This window comes from Aedes albopictus, chromosome 2, assembly GCF_035046485.1.
Source record: "Aedes albopictus strain Foshan chromosome 2, AalbF5, whole genome shotgun sequence".
Taxonomy (NCBI): Eukaryota; Metazoa; Arthropoda; class Insecta; order Diptera; family Culicidae; genus Aedes; species Aedes albopictus.
Window position 1 is genome coordinate 440772105 of NC_085137.1, and position 17445 is coordinate 440789549.

The 17445-nt window shown below is 45.1% G+C and overlaps 1 long non-coding RNA gene across 3 annotated transcripts in view; it reads left to right on the forward strand.

The window, feature by feature from the left end:
- Positions 1-17445, forward strand: part of LOC115265136 (uncharacterized) — a 91789-nt gene that overhangs the window by 50624 nt on the left and 23720 nt on the right. For all 3 annotated transcript variants that reach the window (XR_009998013.1, XR_009998011.1, XR_009998012.1), the window contains exon 3: positions 2-52. This is a non-coding gene — a long non-coding RNA (uncharacterized LOC115265136). The remainder of the gene's footprint in view (position 1; positions 53-17445) is intronic.

Below are 17445 nucleotides of genomic sequence, written 5' to 3' on the forward strand. Positions count from 1 at the left end.
GAAACCCTCAAAACTCCGCACATCGCAAAAACCCTCCAAGGAATCAAAAAAGGTAGGTAATTTCTCAGCCCAAACAATGGATCCCCGCGCGCTTTTCGGTTCAAAAACGGCAACGGCCATTCGCCGACCAAACCAGTAAACAAAGTGCTTCTGTCAAGATTCCTTCCACGCCGCCGTTTTTTTTCCTCATTTCTCACTGTCTACTTAGGACCATACTTAGGCGGTTTGGGGGAGCCGCCCAAAAACGGTTCCCGCGCCGTTTTCGGCCTTAACCGCCGAGCCGAACGCGCTCGCCAAAGTGTGAATAAAGAAAAATGCCTAGATAAATTAATTAGATAAGCATTTTTAACCACTGCTGCTGCTGGTTGCCACGCCACCAGCCGTCAGTGCTTGTGAATAGTGGTGTCTGTTGTATGCAAATTAGCTCCATCCACCTCGCGCGGCATTCGCTCCTTCGCGTCGCTGCGCCGATGTGGTGCTGGCGGCGGTGATGAATGGTGAATCTTCCTCTTTCATCGCCAAAGAAAGGGTCAACGCGCCCGCGACGCGACGCTCCGCGTCGTGCAACGCATCGAAAAACAATGATTTATGGCCCGTTTACATATTTGCTAATTCTACGCGACAGTTCATATTCGAGCAGTATTGGCGCCAATTTAGCGCAATGTAAACACTTTTTAGCAGACAATAAAATTAGCATGACAAAATCAGAAGCTTCTGAATTTGGTGCTAAAACTAGTGGACAATAATGAGGATATTAGATTGTCCGACACAATTAGCATCATGTAAACGGTCTGCTAGACGAATTGTCAGCTAATTATGCCATCACGCCAATTTTATTGGCAGATAGGGAAGTGTTTACATTACGATAGTTTGGTACCAACACAGTCGGACAATTTATTGTCCCAGATTTAACAGCTAAATTTTTAGCGGCAATGTAAACGATACTAGCGTGGAATAAATTGTCCGACAGAATATTGTCACGCATTATTATCATATATGCACAGACAAACAGACGTAACACTACGAACATTTTTCGATTCAAATCATAGTCCCGGAAACCTGTTCGCCCAATACTAAAAGGACTGAGTTTGGCCGACCATGAACTAGGTGGCGGTAGTGGGCAAACGTCAAACTCGAACAAAAACGATGCGAGCGCCACGGGTGGGCAGTTGGCCAACTATCAAATCTTTAAATAGACTGTTAAATCGGTGTACGATGGGAAATGTCAGAGTGTTACGTCTGTTTGTCTGTGATATATGTAAACGGGCCATTATGTCGAGGTTCAGCCCTGTTGCCACCGCCGGCGTCCTCCTCCGGTTTACGCACGACGGCTCAACTCTTGAGGAAGAATGGCGGTGGCCGAAGGGTCAGGGTTCCGCCGGTTGACAGTTTGATAGAAAGAAAATATTTTTATTATTCATATTTTGTCATTCCCGGCACATTCGCGCGCCGCGAGAATCAATTTTCGACGCTTTTGACAGCTAGCTAGTACTAGTACGGGGCTGAACAGCAGCGCACGGCGCGTTGTGCCGCGCATAGCAAGTGGCGACCGTTGCAGGCAGAGCTTCGTGGAAGTGCTAATTTGAAACGGCTGAATAGCCGAAGAATCCCGCGTGGATGGAATACCGATACGTGTCGGTTGGTCGAGGGGCTGGAAACTGCCAATTTGGCGCACAATTTGATGGCGGTGCGGAGCGGAGCGAGGGACTGTCAAAAGCAAGCAAGTTTTACGCTTCGACGAGAATATTTCTAATGCAAGCAACTGCTGTTGTGGATGAGGAAAAAACGCAAACTCTCTACCTTACCTATGAGGAGAAAGGCGTGCATTCTCTGCTTCGCGTCGTCTAGCGGCGCGAAGAAGAGTAGTGTAAACAGACAATGAGACCTGTTCAACGTGACGCGTGGAAGCGTGGGCGCGGGTTGGGCGGGAGGAAGGGGACAGACACTCACACTCGAAATTTGAAAAGTAAATATTTTCTTTTCCCTGGATGCCCGCGCGACTGGCCACGAGGGGTACTCGAACGCGAGAAAGCACGCACGATGACGGCGACGATGGCCGGAAGAGTCGTGCTGTCACTTGTTACCGTCATCGTTAGCGTCGTTATCGCGTATCGGCGTGCCAGGGAGAGACACAAGCGCGTAAATTGATAAACAAATAAAGAAGACTTCGATGTTTATTTGGTTTGGTGTAGCTGCGCTCTCGCCGCCTTTGTCTTCTGGATAAAAAAAGTGTTGGACGCGACGCGATGACTTGACCGTGCCTTGAGCCTCCTCGAGCGAAACGCAATTTGACAGGTTGCTGAGTTTGACAGCTGTATTGTCGCTTTTCAACGTAACTCATCGCTCGGATCGCCGCAAACGTATATGGTGAGCTCTAATTTTCAACACTTTTCAAATTTCCTGCACCGGCGATCATTAGTGCGATGTGTAAAGTGCCCGAGGAGCGATGAAAATGGCTCCGCAGAAGCAGAAGGCGAGACGTTGCGGCCAAAACGCCTCGAAGGGATTTCGGAAGGAAGCGAATTATAAGCAAAACACGACGCACAACATGCAGATGTTGTTGGGCTGATTTGCTCCGAACGTCTGTCTACTGTGCGGCGGCTATTATTCATTGAATTGTGAATGCCAAATCATGCAAGGCAAGGGTATAGGAGGCAGACACAGATAAGAGAGTGAGATCACGAGGAAAACGGCATGCAGCGGTATTTTCGCGCAATGCACGGCACAGGGTGAGTCACTCCGCGCGAAAGGCCCTAAAGGCCAACGAGCAGCTCGCTCGCTTCGCTATATGCGCCATATCGAAGCAAACAACCTATTATTTAGATTTATCTACTGTTAACCTTCGAAGTCGACTCTGTTCTGACTCTGGTTACAACGGCACAGGCATTCCCCCTCAGCTAGTTTTTTCCCCGAACAACGAATGAAACCGACTGACTTTAAGGGAACAGGGAGGGAAGCCCAGGCACAACACACCTTTTGTTTAGGCATTCGAAAGTTAACAGGAGCCCTTTAGGAGGTGAAGTTCGAGAATGTCAGTACTTCAATTGCCGAAAATGTACTTCTTTCGCATGCGGAAAGGATAATGATAGTTGCACGACCGACGATTCGGCGAAAACATATGTATCCAGTCAGTTGGAAGTACTTTTCTGACGATAATTGGATTTATTACTTTCTGCCTGGCGGCAGTTTTCGGTTTTTGCCGCTTTGAACGGCGAATTTCACCGAACGAACAAGGTTGAAGACGGCTGTACTTCACATGTAAACAAACCCATCTGTCAAAAGTGTCCCCCGTTCGAACGAGGGGTACGACAAGTGCGCTCCATTTATGTGTCACTGTGCTTGGTCTGTGTCGGCAGCTCTGCCGTCCCCAGACCGTACCGGATGCCAGATTCAGACACAGAGCGACCGAGTATGGTGGCTCGTCGCGTCCAATCTTATCGGCAGGACGAAATCTTTCCAGCGGCCGTCCGTCGGTATAAAATATGAGAAACCCCCGCAAAATGTTAATGATCGAAACAATATAATAAATGCGCGACAACCACCGTCCGGAGAAGGCTCGGGAGGTTCTAGTTCCTCCTTGGCTGCCTATTTCGAACCGTCAAATAGGCCATCCATATGGACGACGGCACAAGTAGCGTGCCGTGGAGGAGGATGAAAGAACCGACGCCGCCGCTGCCACGGTCGCCGTAGTTGGACACGATTATCGGATGCATAAATTACCCCTTCGGCTGCACGGGTTGCTTTGCTTCTTCGCCTTCAGCCCCGTACACACCGCCCGCGGAGCGTTATTCAGCCGTGACGGTGCGGCGGCCGGGAATCCGTGACAGTTACAACCCGGAAAGGTGCAACGTGTCAAAATTCCTGCAGGCTTTTTTCGATGCATCGTCGTGCCGTTTGGGAATAGATGCATCTAATTTCCCTGCGATTAGCATCACAATGGCCGAAGTTTACGGCTGGATTTTCTGTTCGGCCCATTCATCTTTTTTGTGTATCTGTTTGATTTTTTCGTTGTTATTTTTATTTTTGTGACGGCAGCACCTTTGCCGGATTCCTCCGGCCGGGAAAGTTATGTACCCCTGTGGAAAATATTCAAATCCAGTCGGCAGCAGACGACTCCGAGCGTGGAATATCCCGGGCCTGTATGTTTACGATTCAGCACACATTCCGTTTGTCGTCTTGGCCGTCGCCATTGACAGGAATCTACTTAACATATTAACCCCCTCGAATCTGAGCCACGATCTGTCAAAAGAAACGCTTCACAAACGTATTGTGCGCGCAGAGTGAAAGAGCGCGCCGAACGAGAGTGCTCTTATTATTTGGCTCTGTTATTCAAATCGAAGCAGGCCGTGAGACCAGGCAGATCGTCGGCGCTCCCGCTTGCTTTGATGGATCCTAATTTATTCAAATTTTCGGTACCGAACGATTTTCCCACGGCGATCTCGGTGCAATTCGGTGCACCTGGATCGAATCGCCGCTGCGCGGTCGCGAGTGTGACGCAATGCGCCGATTCGACTGTGGGAATTTCCTAATCGATTCGGAGCGGTTGGCGTTTGACAGTTGACGACGCGACGAGGGGTGTGCCAATGGGTCATTTCCCGAGTATTGATCTTAAGATGGTATCAAAACTCGGCACATCTTGAAATCATCACACGGTGGTTCGCTGCGATGCGACAGATTCCAAGAATCCGTTCGTCGAGGGAATTCTTCGCCTTCGAGCTCACGATCTACCGATCGCGATGATGGGGCCGTTGCGATTTCTGGGAAATCTGCACGCACACTTGTCGAACGGCCTGGCGTTGGCCTGGCTTCCTCTCTGTCTCTCGTCAATTTCCGAGGAAACAGCACACGCCGTTCGTTCACGTTCGGCGGCTGATGGATTCCTTCTGCGTATTGAGCGCTCTCGCTGCAGCGGCAGCAGCAGCGGTTCATGTTGTTTTTTCTTCGAAAACATGCCGACGACTTGGTCTCACTCGGTTGTTAATGAGGTCATTAAAACGTTATTAGACTGATTGTCGGGAGCGTCTGCTGCGAGTGTGTGTGAGTGTGAGTGAGCTGGCTGGCGGATCAACAGCTGGTGACAGTTCTGGGAAGTCGGCCTCTCGCTCCACGCAACGCTACGCTATCTCAGTAGGCCAAATATGGCAACCAGTCGCTGCGTTGAAGTTGAAGTCGAAGTCGCCGCCTCGACGAGGGGATCACCGATAACGATCTACACTGCCGCCGTGGATTGACAGAGAAAAATTAAGACAATTCCGGCTTGCATGTGTGTTATCCTGGCCTAATGAATCGCCATTAGCTGCAGGGATCATGACTAGCCAGATATGCGAGCGGGCCAGGAACATTCGCCCGACCCGAGGGGTGCACCCTCGCTGATCGCTATCTCTAATCCATTTTCGGGCGTTCGCCGCAGTCCTTCGGCCGTCCGCCCAAGGATAAAAACATGAACACAAACGCGCACCTAAAAGATATGCACATTTTACCTTGGCGTTTGCTTCCTTGGCCGGCTTTTTTTTTCGGTGCTCGTTGATGCCGTTCCTCGAGATCTAATCGGGACACCCCCTCCAGACATTGATTGCGCCGCTTCTCGGTCGCCCACCCTATTCAGGGGCCCGCAAATAATGACAGGCGGCAAGAGGCAGAATTTTCCCCATTTTTGGAGCGAAAGCCTTTCGGAGCGACCTGATGCCGCTTTGTCGTCCAAAAGCCGACATCACCAGTTTCGTTCCGCAGCTTTCATTCAGCCGGGCGATTGATTTTCCCCAGCAGCCGTTGACGCCGCTTCGCCTCATTTTTTCGGGATTACCGACGCGTCGCCGCTAAAAGCGCAAGCGTTCGGCCTTTGGGCTTGGATGGCTTTCCATTTACGTAACGACTTTAATCGCGTACAACTTTTTCGACCGCATCTATCTTCTATTCGAGTTCTATTATCCATCCATCGGGTGGTGGTGGGGGTTCCGGCGGAGCGAAGGGGCACAAGTCGCGAACCGACGCTACAGGCAGAAAATTACGTGGTATGCTTCAATTGCGAGGTAATTCTTTTCCGTTCGTTTCCTTTCAACACGGTCGGTCGATATTATGCATAATCATGCTCTCGGCTTTTCACCCGGTTCTTGAAAATCTACGTCGGGACGGCGTGCATAGGCGGGGGGACACGCGGAAAAGGTCAGCGCCGAGGGGCGAGCGCGCGGACTTACTACTACACTATTTCCTTTCGTGCTGCTATTCTGCGTCCCCTCCGCTCCGCCCGAGCTTCTTTTCTTTCGCGCTACCAGCAACAACAGCAGCAGACTCTATTTTGACGGCAACAACAACAACGGCTTCTCGGGCGGGCGAAGCGGCTTATCTCTCAATTCAATTCAATTCAATTGATCGATTTTCCTTTCGGGGGGTTTGGCGGCGCGCTCGACGGACGATGTTGCATGGTAGTACCCCTCGTTCCGCCGCCGCCGTCCTCTTTCCGTAGCCTACTCGGGTCGGATAACAGAAGCCGCCGCGCCGTGATGCATGCGATGCGAGGAATCATCATTTTCATAAATTGCACGCTACGCCACGCCGCCGTGTGTCTCTCCCCGAAATATAAACGTCAAATCGCGCCCGTCGTAGTGTCTCGCCCCTCGGGCTCTGTGTGGTGGATTGTGACGTCATCATCGCGTTCGTCATCTACGATGCGATGAAGAACGGACGGACGAACGATTTATCACGCGCTTTTGAGGTGTGGTTCCTCCGTGGTGTTGTACCTATATGATTTGAATTATGTGATGATCGGATCTGTTGGATGGACACGATACATACCCGACCTAACGCGATTCCCATATGCGCCCAGCAGTAATCATTGCCATTATCAGCTGGATGCGGCGAGGGGTACGCTGCCGATACGGAGCGAGGTGTTTCCGCGATAACAATCTTCTGGCTTCGGGCAAAACCGAATGGTTGTTGTTGAATGAGAACAAGAGGCAGCGTTGAACCTCGTCAATCTTCGAAATAAGCTATTTCTTCTGAATTTGGTCTTCTACCGAAGACCAAACAGGCGTAATTCTGGTAAAATTCGATAGCGCTTGTTACAACGTTAGATATTTTCAGACGTAACTACTTCCTTGCCTTTGACATTTCACACTAGCGCATTCTGTTGTTGTATGTAGTGGTATAACTCAGTACCACCAGGCTGTGACTTCTCTCATGAGTTCAAGCAGCGGTTTCCGTTAAGCCCATTAGGCAAGATACCCACCTGTTCAACCGATGATCTAGAATTAGAGCTTCATATCCACGCAATTCAGCCAACTGTAGTCTTCGGAGTCCTCGGCTGTACGAATTCGTTATCCTCAACAATGGTTGGGCGGTCTTTCTTTTCGAATCGCAAAACAACCACCTGATCCAGTTAACGAGATAGATGACTAAACAGAATGTTTGCTAGTTCAGTTGCGCTAGACGATCAGGCATCGATTTGCAGGTTCCGTGTCGATCAACTAACTGTACTCGATGCTGTTGTACAATCCGGATCAGAAAACGTTTCCAAGAGGACAGCATCTTTTTGAATTCGATGGACGAGCCCAACATCTACACTCTCTTTACGTATACCTGAGTAGTCGCAGTGTTCGTTGCTATAGCTCTATAGGGCCCGCTTGAAACTGGGCTTCCGATACAGCATGTCGGTTTACTCCTTCTCGCCAACTTCATCCGTCGACGTCGACCTCGGTTGGAATAAGCTCAAACCGAAGCACCTGAGCAATCCATACAGGTAGTCTCGCTGACTTGGGCTCTCCAGACGCCTGCCAGGTCTTCGAACTTCTCGATCGTCATGCCCAAGTCATCTTGAACTACTTTGACTGTTTCTGCTTCGTTTCCGGCAACGATTTAAGCCATTTGCAATAGACACGTCGTCAACGCACATTGCAAAGATTACTAGATATTCCTTGGTATGAGCGTGTGTGGCGCAGTATCATAACGTCCGAGGCCATAAAGTCCCAGGACTTTATGGCGCATTTTTTCGGGGCATAACGTCCGAACTTGCAGATACGCCACGAAGTCCAAGGAAAGAAGGCACATAGGATATTATGACGCATCCAAACTTTCGGACGCTATTTCGCAAAAAAACGCGACTTAATGTCCGGGACTGTATGGCCTCGGACGTTGTGATCCTACCCCGCGTGTGTATGTGTAAGCATCGTACACTGCGTACGAAGCCAAACTTCACCATGAATCGACGGAGCTTGTCGAATCATGCTCGACCCATCAAAGGGCTTTTCCTGCTCAAATGCGTCCTGCTAAGTCGTAGAGGTTTCTTCCAAGAGCTTCCGACTTGCGGACGTGTATTTCGCTCTGATTCGCCATCATCAACATTGCCCGCAAGGCCTCCATCCTTGCTACAGAAGGGTTGGCTCAATCATAAATGGAATCTCCTCACCATCCAGCTGAGTTTTTGGTTTCGTTGGCCTTCCCGGTTTGCCACGCTTCATCCAAACTGCTCACTTACACCAACAACCCTCAGGGAGCGTATAGATGTCGCTGCGCTGTAGAGCCTTCGCTCACAGCCTTCTTTTCATTCTGAAGTTATCGCGCTGCAGAAGCTCAGCGATAGTTCTTCAAATGTCATCGAAGTATCCCAGTCAACCAGTGATCGTATAAGACGTTGCATACGATGTTAAAGTGGAGGCGATATGCGTACATTTTACATACGCCTAAATGGAGGCATGCACGTATATGGCCTCCACTTTATCATCGTATGCAACATCTCATACGATTACTGGTGGTCTGGGAGTCAGCTGTTGTGAGGGCGGGTTAACTGACGTCCACTGTGGACTCCCATCGACTCTTCTGTGCAATCGAAGTCTCTCTTTCATTAAGCCAAAATCACTGAATTTCCCACCCAGTACCCGTTGTGGCTTATGACTGTACCCGAGACAGATTCCACTCCTTGAGGAGTCCAGTTTCCAATTTATCTAACGTCTATTGTGATACTATTCTTGGGTTTTTGAGGAGATGTAGGAGGTAGATGATTATTGAACTATTGTGACTTTCGCAGCCTATAAGATTCAATCAGCTAGTTCGGCATAGCCTGACGTTTCGGTCGCGTGTATTCGACCTTATTCCTTGAAAAAGGTCTAATACACGAGACTTAATGACCGAGCTATGACAAACTAGCCGTTACAATCGAAGAGATTGATGGCTCCACCTTGTGTAATTGAATATGCAACTTTGCGTAGAGAAAGTTTATGTGCGTGCATGCGGGTTGTAACAGTACAACTAGATGGAGTTTCTTACCGAATTACTCCAAGAATTCCTAGAGGTTTTCCTTCAGGAATCCCTCCACGAGTTTCTTCAGGGATCTTTCTAGAAGTACATGCAGGAAGTTTTTTTTTTAGAAATTCTTGCAAGAGTTCCTCTAGTAATTGCTGCAGTGTTTTTAAGGAATTAGTTTGGTCGTTTGCTTACGGTTTTCTGAAACAGTTACTTCTGCAATCACATCAGGAATTGGCTTAGAAATTCTTCAACAGTTTCTAAAGACATTTCTCCACGATTTTCTCAAAAAGTTTTTGCAGAGAATTTTTTATGCAGTTTTTCTTATATTTCTTCCAGAATAAGCTAAGGAAACTTCATGAGTACCCGCATAGAAAAACACAGTTTGCCTTAAGTTCCAAACAGTAAATGTCGCCTAACAGTTGGTGTTAACTTATCGCATACAGTCGCTTTTTTGTTGAACAATATAAAGCCAGATGTTTTAAACTATGAAAAACAGTATGAGTAATCCATGCCAATCAGTAACAATATATGATAGTGTCCACACATTGTCAAATGATATGAGGATGGTAACCCATAAAACATATAGGGCCCATATAGCCGAGGCGGTAAACGCACGGGTATTCAGCATGACCATGCTGGGGGTGACGGGTTCGATTCCCGGTCGGTCCAGGATCTTTTCGTAAAGGAAATTTCCTTGACTTCCTTGGGCATAGAGTATCTTCGTGCCTGCCACACGATATACACATGCAAAATGGTCATTGGCAGAGGAAGCTCTCAGTTAATAACTGTGGAAGTGCTCATAGAACACTAAGCTGAGAAGCAGGCTTTGTCCCAGTGAGGACGTTACGCCAAGAAGAAGAAGAAGAACCCATAAAACATTATGTTATTGTAAGAGCACCTTTTGTCAAGCTGATCAAGCTTCTTGTTGTGCAACACACTCATACATATGTAATTCATACTGTTGCACCCTTATTCAACAGTTTGGCAAATAGTGGCACACACCAGTATTTGTGAGTAATTTTTCTTTTCATGCTGACTATCCCATCGCAGCCGTCATGCTGCCAAAAGAAAAAAAAACAAATAAATCGTTTTGTTTTCGTGTTTAGTCGCTGCTGTTTTTTTTTGCTTAAAAATTGTGCTGCTGCAACATACATAATTCTAACGTATAAGAATATCGCTGCTAAAAGGTAAGTTGTTTCACCTTCACGAGTAGTAGAAACTTATAAACACAATATTTCATTGTTTTTCTACGATTATCTTCCCGTCAGGAAACCATTCCACAGTGGCTGATTTCGTCATTTTAGCGCGCTTAATTAATAACTTTTTAACTATGACGTTTACCGTCATAGTATCTTCGAGAAAGTTTTTCGCTATAATAAGGAGCTTCTTTTGAACTATTGTAAAAAATGATCAATCCCCCTAAAAGTGAGATAGAAAATTTATTTTTTGCATTTTTCAAGATACAAGGTTGGTGTCTTCACAAAAGTTGTAGATAATGTTATTTGGAGCAACTTTGTCAAAGACGCCAAGTTTGTAACTCCGTTACTTTTCAAGATACGTTACGTTTTTTATCATCAGCCCCTTGAAAAGGGTTTTTGCGCAATAACTTTCGAAGGATTGATTCTACATTTTTCTGATGTTCTACAAAGTTATAGATAATGGTAAAACACATAACTTCGCCGAACTCGACATTCCGCTTTTTTCGAAAATAAAATAGTTATAATGGTTTTTGTAGTTTTTTGGGCCATATTTCAAGCATATATAACCTAGCTATAGGCAATTATATGCAAATTTCCTTTTAAGCATGTGAATATACAAGTAATTGCCTCTCTGAGAAAGCCAAAACCATCAAACTGTAAGAAACTGCAAGATGGTTTTTGTACAGAAACTTTCAACCATCTATGTTACTTTTATATGGGATTTATTCATATCTTCAACATATTTATTTGACAGATCATGGCAGCTTGCATTTTTATTGTTATAGTACGTGTGTGTGTGTGAATATACAGAATGGATTGTGGTGCATTCTGGAGCATTCATGAAGTACGTTACACGAAAACTTACCATCTATTTATATATTCTTACTAACTCAAAGTGCTGCATGTAGTCCACGAAAAGAGCGAATGAAGTGCCATTTTTTCTCAAATTCTAAACTTGCGCGTGACATATTTTGTGAACGCTCCCTCTAGTACATGTCTACAATAGTTATAGGTAATTATAAATCTTATTGTACTTTACAGTAAGGTGCTGTTTAATCGTGATCTGACAAAAAAGTAACTGATCGCGCACGGGCGGGACCCTTAGTACGTTGTGTGAATTTGTATGAAATAAAACACGATCGACTACTTTTACCGTCCTGCCATGGCGGAGGCATCAAAACTACTATCTTTATTATCAAAACTTATCACAGATGTATTGGTATAGGGGTGTGGTACATATAATGCACTTTATGAACGAACAGTAACACTTTATGCGTTCTTTTCGTGGACTACGTGCAGCACTGTCAGTTAGTCAGAAAATAGAAGTAGATGGTAAGTTTTCATGTAACGTACTTCATGAATGTTGCAGAATGCACCACAATCCTTTCTGTATATTCACACACTTACAATAACAATAAAAATGCAAGCTGTAATGAACTCTCAAAAAAATATGATGAAGATATGAATAAAACCCATATAAAAGTAACATGGATGGTTGAAAGTTTCTGTACAAAAACCATCTTACAGTTTCTTACAGTTTGATGGTTTTGGCTTTCTCAGAGAGGCAATTACTTGTATATTCACATGCTTAAAAGGAAATTTGCATATAATTGCCTATAGCTAGGTTATAAATGCTTGAAATATGGCCCAGAAAACTACAAAAACCGTTATAACTATTTTATTTTTGAAATAAGCGGAATGTCGAGTTCGGCGAAGTTATGTGTTTCACCATTATCTATAACTTTGTAGAACATCAGAAAAATGTAGAATCAATCCTTCGAAAGTTATTGCGTTAAAACCCTTTTCAAGGGGCTGATGATAAAAAACGTAACGTATCTTGAAAAGTAACGGAGTTACAAACTTGACGTCTTTGGAAAAGTTGCTCCAAATAACATTTTCTATAATTTTTGTGAAGACACCAACCTTGTATCTTGAAAAATGCAAAAAATAAATTTTCTATCTCACTTTTAGGGGGGTTGATCATTTTTTACAATAGTTCAAAAGAAGCTCCTTATTATAGCGAAAAACTTTCTCGAAGACACCATGACGCTAAACATCATAGTTAAAAAGTTATTAATTAAGCGCGCTAAAATGACGAAATCAGCCACTGTGCATTCCCGTCCTCCAGCGGGTGTTCCCGTTGAAAGATACCCGTTTCGATGGCGTCAAGCGCACATCACACTGGTTCAACAAAATTAGGCAGCCGCACAATGAATAACATGGAAAAAGGTCCTCGAAACGATTGCTACCCAGAACAGGAAATTGGAAGGCAGCAGATGCATTGAGATGCTGGAGTTAGTTCCGCCCCGAGTCGGTGGGAACCGTCTCCTGGGCATTGGTGGCCGCTCGTCCCGCCTGCTGCCCATACGGCTGGAGATCATCCCGCGGCGTCCATCGTTCCTGAAACGACTCGTAAGCCTACGGAACCCCGACGCAACGTCGACATCGGTGCCGACCCGCGCGAACCCATCGACGTGCGAAACGTGCACGTTTCGTAAGTGGTGTATCGGTGGATAGAATTTGATGTTGGCATGCTACGAACAATAAAAACACATATTTTACAAATAAAATTATTTTTCGATTTTTTTAAATGTGATCTAATAATTTGTGAGTTTGCGTTTTTCTTCAGAACAATTTGTTATTTCTTAGTAACTGCTTTTACAGGCAAACGGTTTTCATTGGAGTTTGCAGTGAAATAAGCATTTGATCAGACATATTTGATAACGTCGAAGACTTGGTCGAAGAAATGCTCTTATTTCATTGTAAATCGATATGAAAGCTGTTTGATTGCGAAAGTAGTTGCTAAAAAATATCAAGTTGATTGAATTTAAATCATGAATTGTGAAATAATATTTGAACAATATGGTATATGGTTAAATCTCGCATATTGCACAATAAAGAACTGTTCTCGAATTGTTTGCTTATCAGTGATCTGATCAAAAAATGGATGGTATGTTGACCTTTTGACAAACTGTAAACGAAAATTTTTGTTCGTGAAAATGGGCGATTTTTTATTGTAACATAACTTAACCGCCTATTCCCCATACTGTTTTTTGGTCGATAACCATCTATCACACTGTTGAAACCGTTTATGGTACTGTTGGCTTATTGTTGCTTTGGATGTTCTACTACACTATTGAGATATTGTTATTGATAGTTGCGAACAGTATGATAAACAGTACAAATATTGTTCATGGTTATGCGGGTATCTAATTAACTCCTGGAAATCTTCATGAAGTCCTACAGGTATGCTTTCCTGAGTTCCTGCAGATATGCCTCCAATACTTCCTGCAAGAACTACTGCAGGAATGCCTTCATGAATAGGGAGCAAAAATTACTCCAAAAATTCTGAATTCTGAAAATAACCTGGAAAATCATGATTTCAGAATTTATTTGGAAACTGCTCCAGGATTTCCGTTTAGACTTTAGAGACTTTCCTTAGAGTTCTTTCGGAAATTTCCCCAGTGGTACCTTCTTCAGTTTTTTATAGAAAACCTTCAAACATTCATCTTGGAATTCCGGTACTATTTTTTTTTGAGTTTCTTCAGAAATTCTTCCAAAAGTATGCCTAGGAACTGCTATCGGTTTTCTTTGGGGAATTATTTTGAAAGTATGTCCAAGCGTTCCTAAAGCCAATCCCTCCAAGAGTTGCTTTAGTAATTGCTACAAAAGTTCCACTAGGAATTGTTCCATGAATTCCTTAAAAAGTTCCCTCAGGCATTCTGTCAGAAGTTTTTCCAAAAGTTCTCTCAAAATTAACTCCAGATATTAATGCATTCGTGTCTTCATGAATTCCTGCGGATATGCTTCTAGAAGTTCCTGGAGGAGCTACCGTTTGAATTTATCCTTCAGGTATGAGAAATACTTATCTCTTTGAAAATTCCTTCTCTCCTCTCTCGAAGCGTTCTTTCAGAAATTCAGAAATTATTCCAAGAGCTGCTCTACGAGGGACTTTTGAAATTTCTCTTGAAGGGCTTTCCTAGGAGTTCCTTCAGTAGTTCTTTATGAGTTTTTGTAGAAAATCCCTCAAAAAAAAAAAACAACTTGGCATTCCTTTAGTAATTTCTTTTGCAGTTTCTTCAGAAATTCCCCCAAAAGTATCCCTAGGAACTGGTTTTCTTTGAGAAACGATTTTGAAAGTATGTGCAAGGATTCCTAAAGGCAATCCTTCCAAGAGTTGCTTTAGTAATTGTTCCAAAGGTTCCATTGGGAATTGTTCCAATCCTTCAAAGGTTCCCTAACGCATTCTTTCAGAAATTTTTCCAATAGTTCTCGTAAAATTAACCTCAGAAATTCCTCTAAACAGTAATGCATTTGTGTCTTCAGGAGTTCATGTGGACTTGCTTCTAGAAGTTCCTGCAAGCGTTGCCGTTTGAATTCATCGTTCGGGAATGAGAAGTAATAATCTCTATGGAAATTCCTTCTTAACTTTTCCTAGACGCTCATTTAGAAATTCAGGAATCGATCCAAGAATTCCTCTACGAGGAACTTCAGCAACTTCTCTAGAAGTTTTTCTAGTAGATCCTCCGAAAGCTCTTCCTGAAAAAGGATTCTCGACAGAATCCTGAGAGGATTCTCGACAGAATCCTGAGAGGATTCTCGACAGAATCCTGAGAGGATTCTCGACAGAATCCTGAGAGGATTCTCGACAGAATCCTGAGAGGATTCTCGACAGAATCCTGAGAGGATTCTCGACAGAATCCTGAGAGGATTCTCGACAGAATCCTGAGAGGATTCTCGACAGAATCCTGAGAGGATTCTCGACAGAATCCTGAGAGGATTCTTGACAGAATCCTGAGAGGATTCTCGACAGAATCCTGAGAGGATTCTCGGCAGAATCCTGAGAGGATTCTCGACAGAATCCTGAGAGGATTCTCGACAGAATCCTGAGAGGATTCTCGACAGAATCCTGAGAGGATTCTCAACAGAATCCTGAGAGGATTCTCGACAGAATCCTGAGAGGATTCTCGACAGAATCCTGAGAGGATTCTCGACAGAATCCTGAGAGGATTCTCGACAGAATCCTGAGAGGATTCTCGACAGAATCCTGAGAGGATTCTCGACAGAATCCTGAGAGGATTCTCGACAGAATCCTGAGAGGATTCTCGACAGAATCCTGAGAGGATTCTCGACAGAATCCTGAGAGGATTCTCGACAGAATCCTGAGAGGATTCTCGACAGAATCCTGAGAGGATTCTCGACAGAATCCTGAGAGGATTCTCGACCGAATCCTGAGAGGATTCTCGACAGAATCCTGAGAGGATTCTCGGCAGAATCCTGAGAGGATTCTCGACAGAATCCTGAGAGGATTCTCGACTGAATCCTAAGAGGATTCTCGACAGAACCCTGAGAGGATTCTCGACAGATTCCTGAGAGGATTCTCGACAGAATCCTGAGAGGATTCTCGACAGAATCCTGAGAGGATTCTCGACAGAATCCTGAGAGGATTCTCGACAGAATCCTGAGAGGATTCTCGACAGAATCCTGAGAGGATTCTCGACAGAATCCTGAGAGGATTCTCGACAGAATCCTGAGAGGATTCTCGACAGAATCCTGAGAGGATTCTCGACAGAATCCTGAGAGGATTCTCGACAGAATCCTGAGAGGATTCTCGACAGAATCCTGAGAGGATTCTCGACAGAATCCTGAGAGGATTCTCGACAGAATCCTGAGAGGATTCTCGACAGAATCCTGAGAGGATTCTCAACAGAATCCTAAGAGGATTCTCGACAGAATCGTGAGAGGATTCTCGACAGAATCGTGAGAGGATTCTCGACAGTATCTTGAGAGAATTCTCGACAAGAATTCCTTCGGGAATAAGGAGCAATAATATCTCTGGAAATTATTTCAAAATGTCATTGAAAGTTCATTCAAGAATTACTCTAGGAATTCTTCCTAGACTTCTTTAGGTGTTTCTTCTATAATGTTTCTTATGAAAAAATAGGTATTTATATAGGAGATCCTTCAAAAGATCCCCCAGAAACTACTCCAAGGATTCCTTCTGGCATAAGGAGCAATAATAATCTTGTGATTCTAGCTGCTTAAACGCCCACTGTTTACTTTGTCGATGGAAAAGTGTCAACAAACCTTAACGTTTTGAACTCTTTTACCGAGGGGTCCTTCAAAGCACCCTAGTGCCCACGCCTTGCACGGCACGTTTAACTCATAAACCTGCTTATTCCAGTAGGAAACCCGAAACCGGCGCACTTATCAGCTCAACCGAATCTTCAATTAATTTATTCAAATCGGACTGCCTGTGACCGGTTCTTTAAACTGCGCGCGCACTGATCTGCATAAACTCTTCGTCGGTCGCTGCTCCAGCAAGGGGACATCAGCCCAACAGCAGCAGCCAGATCGACCCGGGCATGGCATGGCAGTCTCGGTGGAATCGTGTTTCCTCATTTACGAACCGAAATTTAATTTCTTCCAAGACAAAAACTGGTTCCCTGGAGCGGTCATCCCCTACCCTGCTCGAAGATCCCCAGTTCGAAATCGATTTAATTTCATCCGCCTCATCGCGCTGCTCCAGTCAGGGCAGCGCAGCGATAGCGGGATGGATCCGCCGAGAGTGGGGACAAGCGAACCAACAACCAAAGGGAAAATCGTGTTGCACGAATCTTATGAATTTATGAGGCAGTTTTCGGGATGGAGTTAATTTTTCTCCAACAACAGCAGCCACCAAGCACTGTCCGGGCCCAGAAACCTGGGACCGAGATGGTTCCCGAGAGATGCCACGAAAAAGCAAATATTTTTAAAGCTCCTAAAAATCTTCCTGGGCTTCGCTCCAAGTCGCCGTCAGTTCGCGCGCGCGGAGAGTTGATTGCTCTAAGATTGGGGTTCAAACCTCGCGTGTTGCCCCTCCTTCCTCTTGTCCCCTGACCCCATCAAGCAGTTTTTGTTTTGGAATTTCATCATGCTGATGATGATGATCGCTTCGTCTTCGCGCCCAGCGACGCGAGAAGTTGTTGTTCACGACGGACGAGAAGCCTCTGACGTGCACGCAAAAACA